The following is a 14,559-nucleotide window of genomic DNA, read 5'->3' on the forward strand; positions in this document are numbered from 1 at the left end:
TCTGCTGGCTCTCGGGTCCCTGCTCCTCTCCGGATTCTCTGCTCCCTGGGAACGCGGGAGGATCGCGATGGGAAAGGTGAGCAGAGAAGTCAGCCCAATCCAGGTGGACGCCCACCAGGCTTTGGGTTCCATCTTGGTACCAGAAACCTTAAGTACAGGCCAAAAAAACACAGAAACAAACAACCATTGATGAACTAGTGCAGCCAACTGTGTGTTTAGCTGCAGGATGTGCGCAGAGTGCAGTCACAGAATGGATTCTGAAATGATCCACTTCTTCACCTCCAGGGGCAGCAGAGCCCACCTGATCTGAGACCAGCCCCATGACCCTCTCCCCACCTCCCTCCCCAGCTCTCTCCCTCCGGGTCAGAGGAGGAATGAAGGGGACAGGAAGCCAGGTCTATCTTTATCCTTGGGATGTCTGTGCCTTTCCATAGGACGTGAGTAACAGGATGACAGCAGCCTCTGTTCACAGCAAATGCCCTAGAGGCAGAACCTTCTCCCGGCCCAGAGCACGTGGGTGCTCGCACACCCTCCCCAGAGGTGAAAGGACTTCCTGGGGCAGAGCGAGGGCAGGTGGTCTGGCCCAGGTCACCCAGAAACCCAGAGGGGCAGTGGGCACCCCTCCAGATGGGCTGGAGGGACCAGCCTGGAGGGACCAATGAATAAATGCTCTGAAGAGGGGCACATGACCAGATGGGAGAGTAAATCTGCGCCTGACTGACCGTCTACACAGATCCTGCAAGGATGGTGGAGGGAAGGAGGGAGCAAGATTGGATGGACCTCCGAGAGCAGACAGAGGGAAGCCTTGGGGTGTGGGGAAGCAGAGGTCTTCCCCGCGCTGTCTCCTTTGGTCTGGCTGCCGCCCTATGGAGGAGCTCCATCATGATCACAACCTCAACCTGACCTCATGAAGGTGGGATGTGAAGCACAGAGAGGTTAGGTAACTTGCCGCACATCACACAGCTCATGGGGGCAGAACTGAATCCCAGCCCAGACACTTGGCTCCCACAACACACCTCGGGCTGCTTCCCCAAATCTGCCGTGGGCCTCCAGGCTCGCCAGGAGACTTGGACTCCTTTATAAACCTAATAAAATCCAGCTCTTTATGTCAGAATAAAACCTTGCCAGATCCTTCTAAATTGCTCCAGTGTTCCGGCGCTGGGTTCACCATCAAATCGTTCCATATGCTTAGGGCTGGGTTTTGGCTGGGAGCTCTTGTCTCTTCTGATGATTGTTTCTGACATGTTTTAGTTTGTTCAGCTTTCCTGGCCCTGCCGTGCGTTGGGGTCCAAGAAGGCCAGGCAGCTGCACTCTGTCCCCAGGCTGAGGACGAAAGGAGGGTGGGGCATCTTTGCAGGTGGGCACCTCCTCCTGCCACGGCTCCCAGCACCCTCACTCCACCCTCCAGGACAGGGGCATCCAGGGACCCCCTGCCCCCAGACCGTGCCTGCAGCTTCCTCTCCCCAAACCCCGACTCTCCAAGAACACGTGCTGCTCCCCAAGTACTCCTGACAGGCCCGTGGCTCCCAGGCCCTTGCACAGGCTGTTCCCTCTCCCGGGAATGCCATTCCACATCTTCTTCATGTGGAGAAATCCTGCTCATCCCCCAAGACCCAGGCACGAATGGAGGGTGGGGAGGAGCTAACAAATTTACCCTCCTGCCATGTGCCAAGGGCGCCGCAAGAGGTGAGCACCTTCAGCGAGTCCACTGCCACCTGGGCACTGATCACAGAGTGGGCTTCATTAGCCCATTTTACAGATGGAGAAACTGAGGCGCTGAGACACTGAGTAACCTATTCAAAGTCACCCAGTGGTCAGTGGCAGGGCTGGGATAACCCTGACCAGGTCGGTCGACCCACAGATCAGCCTTGTCCACCACCCCTGGCTCTGGGCATCCTCCTGACCCCGGGAAGGGCATCACTCCTTCCTTCATGTCTCCTGGAGCATTACTGAGCATCCTTTCCTCATGGTCGTTCCCTGTCTGTCTGCCTCTATCCCTGACTGGTCCCTCCTCAAGGAGAGGAGCAGACTGAATTCTTCTCTTGCTCACTCTGTGGGTCAAGGAGAGCCACGTGGCCCCATCCCATTCCCATGTCCTGGTGCCCAACTCTGCCCCAGAGGGAGACAGACCCCAAGAGGATACAGCTGTACTTGCATAGGTTAAGCCTCTGTGTTGGTGCCCAGTTCACTTTTTCCCATGTTCAGCTTCTCATGAGGAGCTGGGGGCTCAGGAAGGAGGGGTGGGTGAGTCACGTGGGAGCAGATTTAAGTTCAGCAGCAGCAGCCTGATGTGCCCAGTACTGGGACAGGTTCCCCTGTCAGGTGGTGAGCTCCGCATCCCTGCAAGAGTTCAAGTTATTACAGGGCAGTGAAGACAGTGTTTCCTGCATTACCAGGGGTGCTGGACTAAGGCGGTTCCTGTGCTAAGATTCTGACTCCAGGGTGTCTAGTTCAATGCCACGTTCCTCCGGATTGATTCTGTGATTCCAAGGGTTCAGTAAGTGAGGCTCCAGGTCTTCGCCAGAGTTTCCTTAATTCTGCAGCTCTCGGGCCTGTGAGTCCTTGAATGCTCCTGTGAGTCTAGAATTCTAGGATTCTGTGAAAGGGACCAGATGCTCAGGTTCTGTGATTCAAAGACTGTGTGAAAGCATCTGTGAGTCTGTGAAAGATGCTCTAATTCCAAGATCCCATGCATTGCAGATGCCACGAAAGGGGCTGACAGATCTGAAAATCCTGGGCTGGGAGAGAAGGAAGGTTCCCCAACCCTCCCCTCCCCGGTTTCAGCATCTGCAGGGGGAGGACACTGGGAGCTCCTCTCAGCACTGACATGCAGGGTCCCCGGGAGCCCTCATCTCCACACTCCCCCTCCTCGCCTGGCTCGCCCCCCAGGCCCCAGATGCTGAGGGGGTGACACGGGTCCTGAAGCCCCAGGGACAGAGCCATTGTGACCATTACATTGATGGATGTGCCCCAGATGAGCCCTTTGCTGTTCTGTCCTTGTTTTCCTGTTGCCTTAATTATGAGGAGCAGCCTTTGCTGAGTGGAATTTTCTGGTGCATCTCCCTCTGTATAAGCAGCTAGGGGACAGGAAGCCAGGAGCCCACTTTCATTTCTGTTCTGCTTGTTTCCTGGTCCTCTCCGCCTGCTCCACGGAGCTCTTCTCCTACGTTCACTGTTTAACCTGGGCGCTCTCAGTGGGCTCTGAGCACCGGCTGTCCTGCCGGGTTCACTCTGGCTTGTCTGGAAGGAACTGGATCCCAGGGAGGGAGACATGGGAGACAGGCAGGGAGGGGCCGGAATTCTGGAGGCTGGGTCCACAGTCGGTCCTCCAGGACGTCCCAGGGCGGCCCCCTCCCACCCACCCCGACCTCAGCGGGCAGGTGGGTGTCCTGGGTACCTGCGGCAGAGAGGGAACCCGGAGCCCAGAGTCCAGCAGACTTGGCCGTGGAAGAGAGAACCGTGGAAGAGGTGGCTGGGGTTAAATCTACCGCAGCCTGGGTGCAGAGGCCTGCATGTGAGAGAGGAGAAGTCCCTCGGGGCCAGGCGGCGAGGGCACCCACCAACCTGCTCCCTGTGGTCCAGACGGCAGGAGCATCTCTGGCAGCTGCTGCCCGGGCCCCTCTGGTCAGATGTGAACAGAGGGGAGCCCGCACCCACCCCAGGCCAAGGCAGGACAGACCTTTGGCTCAAGGACCAGAGACCGGGCTGCCTCCATGTGGAGAGATGCTGTGAGGCCAGAGCATCAGGGGACAGATCAGAACCGTGCAGCCTCATTACCCTCTGGCCTGTTTCCCACCTCACGGGGCTGAGGTGGTGGCTACAGTAACCGCACAGACAGCCGGGGTGACACAGGCAGCTGGGGTCAGGGCCGAGGGGAGAGAACCCAGGGCCTGGAGGCCTGAGGGAGGGGCTGGCCTGGGAGAGAAGGGGGGGTGGGCAAAGTGGGGTTGTGTTCAGAGCCCCCACCCCTCACCTGTGACGGGCACTTCACACACTCTGTCTTCTGTAATCCTCACTCACAACAGCCCTGGGAGCCTCTGTTATTATCCCCATTTTTCAGATGAGAAAACTTAGTGTCCACGATGATATGACATGTCCAATTCACCAGCTGTTCAGTGACAGGGTCAGAATTCCCACCCAGGCCTGTCTGGCTCCAAAGCAGGTGGTTTTCCTTGTGCCCCAATCAAAGCAGACATGAAATAACCAACATTGACAGGCTCCATCAGGCACAGGCATCAGGTCCGCAGGAAGGGCCCTGGAAACTGAAGCTCAAACCGTGGTCTGCTCACTTCCTAGGTGCGTTCCTTGGGCCTCCCTCAGCCTCAGTTTCCTCATCTGTAAAATGGAAGTGATGACCCTAACTGTGGGGATAGCATGAGGGTTAGAATGAGACCTGTGTGCCTGGCACACAGTGGGCCGTCAATAAACATGTGCTGAGGCAAGATCTGAGGCTGGGCTCTGAGCTCTCTGTTGGCTCCTTTCCTGGAGCTCTCTGGTTCCTAACTCTTTGTGAATCCATCCATCTGTCTGTCCATTCATCCATCCATCCATCCACCCATCCACTCATCCATCTATCTACCCATCCACCCACCCATCCATCCATCCAGTTGTTCTCTTGCTGATTTACAGCATGAACCTAGAACTGCTTTGTGCAGGAGGGAGACACTATGAGGGATAAGACTGTCACTGATGCCCGAAGGCCCTTCCAGCCCAGTGAGAATGACCATAGGTAGAGGTCTGGTGGAGTCCCGAGGGAGCACTGGGGAGTGAGCACTCTCCCCAGGGGAGTCAGGGAGGACTGCAGGAGGGAGGGGCGAAGTCATCACCAGTCTCAGCAGAGGAGGAAGGGCATTCTGGGCAGAGGTACAGCATGTGCAGAGGAAAGGAGGAACAGAAGAGCCTGACTTATGTGAGGAAGAGCTCAGTGTGGCTGGATCCCAGGTCCAGCACCCAGGTGGGTGTGTCATGGGGGAGCAGGGAGAAGAGACAGCCTGAAAGGAGGCAGGGCCAGACTCAGAAAAGCCTTGAATTCCAGGCCAAGAAGGTTGAACTTGAGCCCACAGGCAGTTAGGAGCCACTGAAGGTTCTTGAGCTGGGGCATGGCAGGAAAATTCACATATTAGAAAGCACCTTCCAGCAGCAAGACAGGAGTGAGGGGACCAGCTGGGAGGCTGGTGCATCTCCTGGGCCCAGTACTTTAGGGCCCTCCTCTCACAGAGGGTTTCCTGGCACACAGGGACCACAAGTTGGATGACTCGGGTGCAAACAGCAGGGCAGATGGGCTGAGCAGTGGTGCAGGGTCAGTTCAACCCACAGCCCAGCGCGTGACCCAACCCACAAACGCACAGCTCACCCAGCCCCACAAGGTCCAAGGGATTCCCGGAGTCAGCGCCTCCCCCAGTTCCCACCTACCCACAACGGCCTCACCACCAAGGGGACTGTTTCAGCCCCTCCCCCTCCTCCTGCTCCCCTCCCCCCTCCTGTCCTTTTCAGCAGGTGAGCTCACTCCTCTGCCCAAAGAAACCCCAAGCCTCAAAATAGAAACTCCCTAGATTTCCTGACACCAAACATGCAAAGCCCCCCCGCACCCACACAGCCCTCCTTTTCCTCCTCCTGGAGATGGAGATTGTCCCCTCCCTCTGTCTGGGCTCAGACATGCTCTGTCAGGCCCCTCCCACCCACCTCCTCAATCTGTCCAGGGGGAGAGGGAGGGGCAGCTTTAATCTCTTTATCTATCTGTCTGTCTGTCTATCTATCTATCTATCTATATTTATTTCTCTCTAGCACTATCGTCCCCTCCCCTTCACATCTGATTCATATTTGGTTATATTCAAGTCTCTCTCTCCTTATAACAAACAGCAAACAAACCTGAACTCGACGTCCCTGCCAGCTGTGTCCCTCTCTTTCCCTGCCACCATCCGTTGCTGCCGCATCTCTGGGCCAGCCCTCCACCCGCCTCACCTGCTTTAACCCCCGCCACTGACCCGCAAGTTGCTACTGCTCATCCCCGCGTTACAGAGGAGGAAACTGAGGCTCACGAGGTGCAGTGAGCTGCCCAAGGTCCCCCGTCCCACCACCGGCAGAGCCAGGCTGGACCCCGGGGATCTCGCTCAGGCTCGTGGGCCTCCTCAGTGCCTCCCGAGCTCCAGTAGCTTCTCTGACCCTCCCGTGCATTCGCCACCTCCACCCTCCACCTGCACGACATTGATTTTGATTCAATCACTCCCTTTAAATTGACTTGAAATGACCTCCCTTTTTCAATTTGCCTCACCCCAAGCAATAACATCCATGAAATCAAGGGTTTAGTGCATTAATTGCGTGTGAGTATTTTTCCTGATACCCATTAAAATAAATACATGACTGGTAAAATATAAAATACTAATGTTTGTCCATGCAGCACCCGCAGTCACCTCTCAGACCCCCACTCCCTGGGAGACCCCGGGGCTGCTGCTGGAGAGGCCGGGAGGAGGGGGAGAAGGCGGCACCTGGGCAGCGGACGTGGCCTGGCCGCTCCCAGCCCAGCCCGGCCCAGGGCAGCGGCAGTTTCTTTCTCCTGGGGAGGCCCCACCCTCATCTGCCGCCCCAGGCTGGGTCTTGGAAAGGGAAACACCATGGCAGCTGGACGGGGCCCACTGACCCCAGGCCCCAGGAGGGAGGACCCTGGGGGAAGGGACCAAAAGGCCGTGATGGCCTCAGTGGCCCTTTAGAATAAGATGCATGCGGGACGCTCATCACATACCCCTCCCCCTCCCAAAGGAAGCCCCAGGCACCAAGGAGCAGAATTCCCGGCTCTGCACCACCGCAGGGAGAGAAGCCCGGAGGTGCCTTCCGTTCCTGTGCAAAGGGTCCTGCCAGAAATGAAGACAGGAAACTACAAAGGAAAATCTGACAGCAAGAAAAGGGAACAGAACCTTCCAGAAAGGCAGCCACATCCCCAACCAGCCGCAGCAAACATGGTGGGGTGGGGAGCTGGCAGAAGAGCTTCCAGGCTGGAGTTGGGGCTACAGGGATGGGAAAAGTGTGCTGAGATGGGGTGTCTGCTCTGGGCCCACGAGAGGGGATGTGGTCAAGCTGAAGGAAGTCCAGATGTAGCACCGGCGGGGGCGGGGACCCCAATTCAACTGCCCCAAAGAGTTTGTGGGGGAAGGAAGGTTTTCCACTGGGAAAGAGAAGCATCAGGGGCCACATGGGCCAGACAGGCCTGAGTTCAAGTCCCAGCTGGGTGCTGGGTGTGGGTACAGGGCAGGGTTGGACCCATCTGGGAAGCAGCGTTGAGGTCAAACTGGGCATGAATTTATCTGCAGTCATGTTCTCCCAGTGGGGCACCTAGAAAGGGCTGATGCTGGCACTGGAGTTTCGGGCACGGTCACAATGAAAAAATGCCTACTGTGTGCTGAGCACGGGCCAAGGCACGTTCCACAGCAGCATCTCAGCAAGCCTTCGGTAGAAGCAGCCGAGGACGCAGGAAGCACTAATCCCGCCCCCCTCACAGAGGGACGGGGAGCCTCAGAGAAGGGGAGGGACTCATCTAGCGTCTCGTGTGCCGGAGGCCAGAGCCGGTCTCCCACGCAGGCCTGGACGGAAGCAGGGTCTCCTTGGAATGCAGGTTCCAGGGCCCCCACCCACTTGAAGATCTACCAGATGGAGACAAAGAGGGAGTGAAAATAGCAGGAAATTTGGAGGTAATGGGCCTGGCTTCCAATTCCATTTCCAACTCAAGTGCCTGAGCAAATCCCGCACATCTCTGAGTCTCCATTTAACACCTTCACAATCCTCCCCGCTCCTCATTCCTAGCCCAGCGCCCTGCACACACCTGTCTGTAAAATGGGTCTGTAAAATGATCACTGTCAAGTTAGAAAACCCATGGAAAGCTTCCAGCATACAGTAGGTACCCAAGAAATGGTAGCTCAGTAGAGGACCAAGGCTGCCCAGACCCAAATCCCCAGAGATTGCATCCCTGTGAGCAGAGCAGCCCTTCCCCAGGCCAACATACCTGATGCCAGTCGGGCTCCAGTGACCAAGCCTCCCAGCCACGAGGCAGCTCTGAAGAGGCGGGAGGCACGTCCTCCTAGCACAGAAATCCCCTCCCCATGTCTGTCTTCTCCCACATAATTATATTTGCAACTGGTACAGATGAGGTGTTGGAATTTTCATCCCATTTTTCGCAGACCTTTGAGCCAGGATATACCCATGCACCGAAAAAGGAGAAATTCAAAGCCATCCTCTGAGCGGGAGTTAACTATCTTCCCTCCCTTGTAAATCTACTAATGAACTATAATTGTAAAGGTAGACCCTTTATTGAAATCTGATAACCAATTCACTTTGGGGCAAAGCTGTTCCCAAGACCTGAAGAAAGAAAAAAGTGTATATTAATTAGCTTAATTCTTTATCTATATAAAAATCAAGAAAACAAAAATATTGACTAGAGTACAACTTGCCAATAGACAGTGGCTGCCCTGGGGAGATGCTGGTTTCTTTTGTTTGTTTTTCTGGGACTTGTTTAAAACCTTCTGTTGATCAAACCTGGATTGGGGAGAATGTGAGAATTACATGGAGAGGGTGGATGGAATGAGGCCCTGGAGCAGACATGGGGAGAATTGGGATGAGTTTGCAGCAGGAGTTTGGGTTTAAAAGATCTCAAGATGCCAACCCCTCTCTTCCTCAGAGTCTGACAAGATGGTCCTTTTACACTCATCCCCTCTCAGGGAAGAATGTGGTCCTCAGGAGGGTGGCCATATAAGTGAAGCTGTGCCAGTCAGGGATCCAGTGTAGGCTGGGTTCCTAGAAGCAGAGTAGGATGGGGACCTGTGGGCAAGTGGCTTGTGGAGGGGGCTCTCAGGAGGGGGCGAGGGAAACAGGGGAGGGAGGAGAGGAGCCAGGCAAGGCTGAGGGCTCAGCTCGAGTCTGGCCTCAGCCTGAGCCCACAGGGAGCCCTGGAGCATGCATGGCACCACATGGCTGTGCCCCTTGGGCAATGAGCCAGGCCTTTTGTACCTGTGTCCACTGGTCATTAATTGGAGGTCACCAACTGGGGAAAATGTAACCTCAGCCTTTTCAGGGTGAGTTGGAAGTCAGCTCCCTTCAGCTGAAGATAATACTCACCTCCACTAGAGCATGGGTGCACTGGCCCAGGAAAGAGGATCTTGCATGGCAACCCCCATACCTGTTGTGGGTTGAAAAAATTCATGTGTTGTGGGACTTCCCTGGTGGTCCAGTGGTTAAGACTCCTCGTGTCCACCTCAGGGGGTGCGGGTTCGATCCCTGGTCAGGGAACTAAGATCCCACATGCCACAGGGCACAGCTAAAAAAAAAAAAAATTCATGTGTTGAATTGTCCTCCAAGAATTCATATGTTGAAGTCCTAACCCCAAGTAACTCAGAATGTGACCTCATTTGGAGATAGGGTATTTACACAGGTAAGTTGTTAAAATGCTGTCATTAGGGTGGGTCCTAATTCAATATCACTAAGGTCCTAATAAAAACAAGAAATTTAGACACAGACATGCACGCAGGGAGAAGGACGTGTGAAGATGAAGGCAGAGACCAGGGTGATGTTTCTTCACACCAAGGAATGTCGAAGATTGCCAGCAACCCACCACAAGCGAGGAGAGAGGCAAGGAACAGATGCTTCCTCACAGCCCTTGAAGGAACCAACCTTGCCAACACCTTGATCTGGGACGTCTAGCCTCTTGGAACTGTGAGACAATGAATTTCTGATGTTTAAGTCACCCAGTCCACTTTGTTATGGCAGCCTGAGAAAAGAAATAAGGCCCAACTCTGACTCCGAACATGATTCGGCCCATGCAGCATCCAGGCCTTGCCTTTGATATCAGCTTCCTAATCTTCCTTGAGGAACCGCTGAGCAGCCCTCTAAGTCCTTGGGGGTCCTGCAGAAATCACTCCACCCTCATGTCAACCTGGCCAACCAGAGTCCTGTATCTGCCTGGCCACAGTTATTGGTTCAGAAATGATCACATGACCCAACCTGAGCCAATGAGGCTGAATTCTGGGACTTTCTATGGACTTGGAGACAGCAGGGTGTGAGCATGGTCCCAGCTGTGGGACCACCTAGAAGAAAGGGCCTGCAGGAATGTGAGGCCTCCATAACAGAGACTCAGCCAGGAATGGAGACCTGATGACATCATTTATTTAACTAATAGGATTTCATTTCCCCCCATCATCCTAATTTCTATCTATGTGTATATATTGCATCAAATGTATAGCTATTTCAGATCAATTTGGGAACATAAATTTTAAAACTACAAAAAATGGGTAGATTCAGACTGTAGTCCAGGGTGATATTGAACTGGGAAGTAAGACTGCATTATTAAGGAAAAATTAGAGTGATCATTTATTGAAGTTGAATTATATACTACATGTGCTGAGCATTAATGCATTTGTTTTACATGCATTACCTTAAGCCCCACAGTCATCCCTCTGAAGTAGGGCCTGTTATTCCTTCACTTTTTCAGTTGAAGAAACTTGTGTTACTTTCAACCAGCCATTTCGCTACCCTGATACCAAAAACAAAGATAAAACACAAAAAGAAAACTACAGACCAATATTCCTTGTTTATGTCTCCTGCTTTCCTGTGCATTACCTGAATAATTTTTAGACTTCAGTTTTGATTTATCTATGGTGTTTTTAGTATATCTCTTTTTATAGCTTCTTTAGTGTTTGTTCTAGGTGTTACATTATATCTACATCACTTATTACAGTCTCCTGGTGGCATGATTTTACCAGTTTGAGTAAATATAGAAAACTTGCCTCCCTTTACCCTCCCCCATTTAAAACATAAATGTCTTAACTATTTCTTCTATATACATTTAGAACCATTTCAAATAGGGTTATAATTCTTGTTTCAACCATCAAAAACAATTTAGAAAATTTAAGAGGAAAAGTCTATTGTATTTACCCGTATTTTTGCTTACTGTGTTCTTTCTTCTTCTTGGTATTCCAAGATTCCTTCTTTTATTGTTTCCTTTCCATTTAGAGAATTTTTTAACCATTCTTTTAGGGTAGGACTGCTGGCAACAAATTATCTTAGTCTCCCTTCATTTGAGAATGTCATGGCTTCCTCTTCATTTATGAAGGATGTTTTCACTGAATATAGGATTCTAGGTTGACAGTTCTTTTATTTCAGCACTTAAATATATTTGCCACTTCTTCCTAGCCTCTGCGGTTCCTGAAGAGAAATAAACTGTCGTTCTATTATTTATCCCTATTGATAAGGTATCAGTTCTCTCTCTCTGCTTTCAAGATACTTTGTTTAATTTTTAGAAGTTTGACTATAATGTGTCTTGGTGTGGATTTCTTTGGTTCTTCTTATTTGAGATTCGTTCAGCTTCTTGAATGTATAGGTTTATGTCTTTTGCCAAATTTTGGAATTTCTCAGCCATTATTTCTTTGACTACTTTTTCAGATCACCACCCACACTTCTCTTCTCCTCTGGGATTCTAATGATGCAAATGTTAGATCTTTAGTTATAGTTCCATAGATCCTTGAGGCTCGGGGTTTTTTTCCTCCAATTATATTTTTTCTTTGTTATTCAGATTGGGTAATTTCTACTGCCCTGTCTCCAAGTTGACTGACTCTTTTGCCCCCTCCATTCAGCTGTTGAACACATACATTGACTTTTTTATTTTGGTTATTGTTATTTATGATACAGAATATAGTCTATCTTGGAGAATGTTCCATGGGCATTTGAAAATTAATGTGTGTTTTGGATGGAGCATTCTGTATATGTCAATTAGATCCTCTTGATTGTTTGCTCTGCTCTAGATTTTTGCTGATTTTCTGTATATTAGTGGTATCAATTGCTGAAACTGTGGTTTTGAAGTCACCAGCTATAATTTTGGATTTGTCTATTTCTCCTTTCAACTTTATCAGTTTTTGCTTCATGTATTTTGAGGCTCTATTATTTGGTGCATACATATTTAGGATTGTTATGTCTTCTTGGTGAGTTGATTCTTTTAACATTATGTAATGTCCCTCTTTCCTCTCTGTCTAGTAATTTTCTTTGCTCTGAATTCTACATTATCTGATATTAATATGACCACTCCTGGGTTTTTTTTTTTCAATTACCAAGAGAATTTAATGGAATCTCTATAGCCCATGACCAGAGAAAGATGAAACCTTGCCTAAGGTTCCAGATTCTGGGAACCAACTCCAGGCTGGACACTGCTTTTTGGGGATGGATGATGTCCCTACCTTAGTCCCAGGGCTTGAGGGAGCCCAGTGCAGCTGCTCAGACCAGAGCCCTGCCCACAGCAGTGTTGAAGACTTGGGGGTTGGAACTGGCTGACTGGCTGGGAGCCGGTGCTGAGGATGGGACATCTCAGTCACCAGTCATTGAGGCTCCTGGTGAGAAGGGTTGGTTGATGCCTGTCCATCTTCATCGTTTTGTTCCAGGTAAGGAAACTGAGGCCAGGCAGAGTGTTTGGGAGGGGCAGCCCAGCTAGATGCCCAGCAGTTGGGTGAGGCTAGGATTCAGCCCAGGACCCTGGCCTGGCCTGCTATGGGAGCCCTTCCCCTTCCTGCCCAGGAGGATAGTCAGCTGAGGGGGTTAGCCTTGCCCTGTCTGACATCTTGTTGGGGGGTGAGGCACTTCAGTCTGCATGGTACACAGGACCACAAAGCCTGGGGGCATCACAAGGCCTAGGATCTGGTACTTCAGGTAGGAGAGGTACCTGTCCCAGCCCAGTATCAGGCTGTTGGTGTAGGTGACTCAGAACTGGGGGTAGGTAGGAGCCATGAATAGAAATTCACCAGCTGCTCAGCTGGCCTCACATACCAGTCAGCCTTGAAGAAGTCCCAGAACTTGTCCCACAGCTCCTGGCAGCTCTCGGCCAGCATCCAGCCCTCCAAGAAGTACCAGAGACCCAGCACAGGGAAAACCATCAACTGGTTGACAAGGACCTTCCTGAGGATGTTTAGGAGGCCACAGCAGTTGGACACAGGGAGCAGGTAGTCCAGGAAAAGGTATCAACATTGTATGACGGGGCCCATGCTGTAGGCCACCACAAACGTGCTTGATGTGCACCTTGGGTCAAACTTCTGTCAAGGCCAGGCACAAATCTCCCAGGACTGGTATGTATTGTCCCCGGCCTCCATGAGAGTGCCACAGCCCAGATTATTGGTGACGAACAGTGCATGGCCTTGGAACAAGGCCTGCCCTGCAGCCTACAAGCCACACAGCCAGTTCCAACCACCATATACCATCACCTGCCCCTACTTCTTTAATCAACATTTTCATGGTGTATCTTTTTCCATTCTTGTAATTTCACCCCATCTATGTTGTTGTATTTGAAGTGAGTTACTTGTACATGGCATATTGTTGGATCATGTGTTCTTGGGGTAATTGTTTATTTTATTTTGTTTTTGGTCTACTCTGCCAATCTCTGCCTTTTAATTAGTGTATTTAGCCCATTTACATTTAATTAGTGCTATGTTAGGGCTTAGGGTTATGATGTTATTTTTTATTTTCTGTTTGGTTTCTTTGTTTCCTATTCCTCTTTATCTTTCTACCTTCCTGTGCATTACCTGAACATTTTTTTAGGATTCCATATTGATTTATTTAGTGTTTTGAGTCTGTCATAGTTTTATTGGTGTTTACTCTAAGTATTATGAGATATGTACATAACTTATTGTACTCTACTGGTATTGATGTTTTACCACTAAGAGTTAAGTGTTAACACCTTACTTCCATTGAGATCCCTTTACCCTTCACACTTTTTAAGTATCATAGTCTTAAACACTCCCCTTAGAGATATTGAATACCACAGTAGATGGTTTTTAAATTTTGCCTCTACCACAAAATATGTAAGAAAACTCATGAGAGAAAGGATTGCATATTCTATTTACCCCTATCCATTCTGATAGTCTTCATTCCTTTTTGAATTTCCAAGCCTCCTTCTGCTACCATTTTCTTTCTGTTTAGACAATTTCTTTTAATCCATTCTCTAAGGATACATTTTCTAGCAATAAATTCTCTTAGCGTTTCTCCATCTGAAAATGTCTTTACTTTCCCCTAATTCTTGAAGGATATTTTCACCAGATATAGAATTCATGGTTGACAGTTCTTTTCTCTCTGTACCTGAAAAACTGTTGTACCACTTAACCTGAGCCTTCACAGTTTCAAAAGAGATATCCACTGTCATTCAAACTAATGTAACCTATAAGTAACAAGTAGTTTCTTTCTGGATGCTTTCAAGACTTTTTCATTGTCTTTAGTTTTTGAACATTTAATTATAATGACTTGGCATCAGTTTCTCTGAGTTTATCCTATTTGGGATTTGCTAAGCTTCTTGAATCTGTAGGTGTACGTGTTTCATTAAATTGGGGAGGTTTTAGCCATTATTTCTTCAAATACATTTTTACTCCCACTCTCTCTCCTCTCCTTCTGAGACTCTAATGATATCATTGTTAGTTCTTTTGCTATTGTCCCTCTGGTCTCTGAAACTCTGTTTATTTGTTTGTTTGTTTGTTTCAGTCTATTTTCTCTCTGTTGTTCAGATTGGGTAAATCTGTTGATCTGTCCTCAAGTTCACTGATTCTATCT

General features: G+C 50.3%; 1 pseudogene; it reads right to left on the bottom strand.

Annotated features, from left to right (window-relative positions):
- Nucleotides 1-3,797: 3,797 nt before the first annotated feature.
- Nucleotides 3,798-13,220, bottom strand: LOC133087229 (mpv17-like protein 2; annotated as a pseudogene).
- Between the last annotated feature and the right edge of the window lie 1,339 nt (nucleotides 13,221-14,559).

The sequence above is a fragment of the Eubalaena glacialis genome, chromosome 3 (genome assembly GCF_028564815.1).
Source record: "Eubalaena glacialis isolate mEubGla1 chromosome 3, mEubGla1.1.hap2.+ XY, whole genome shotgun sequence".
Taxonomy (NCBI): Eukaryota; Metazoa; Chordata; class Mammalia; order Artiodactyla; family Balaenidae; genus Eubalaena; species Eubalaena glacialis.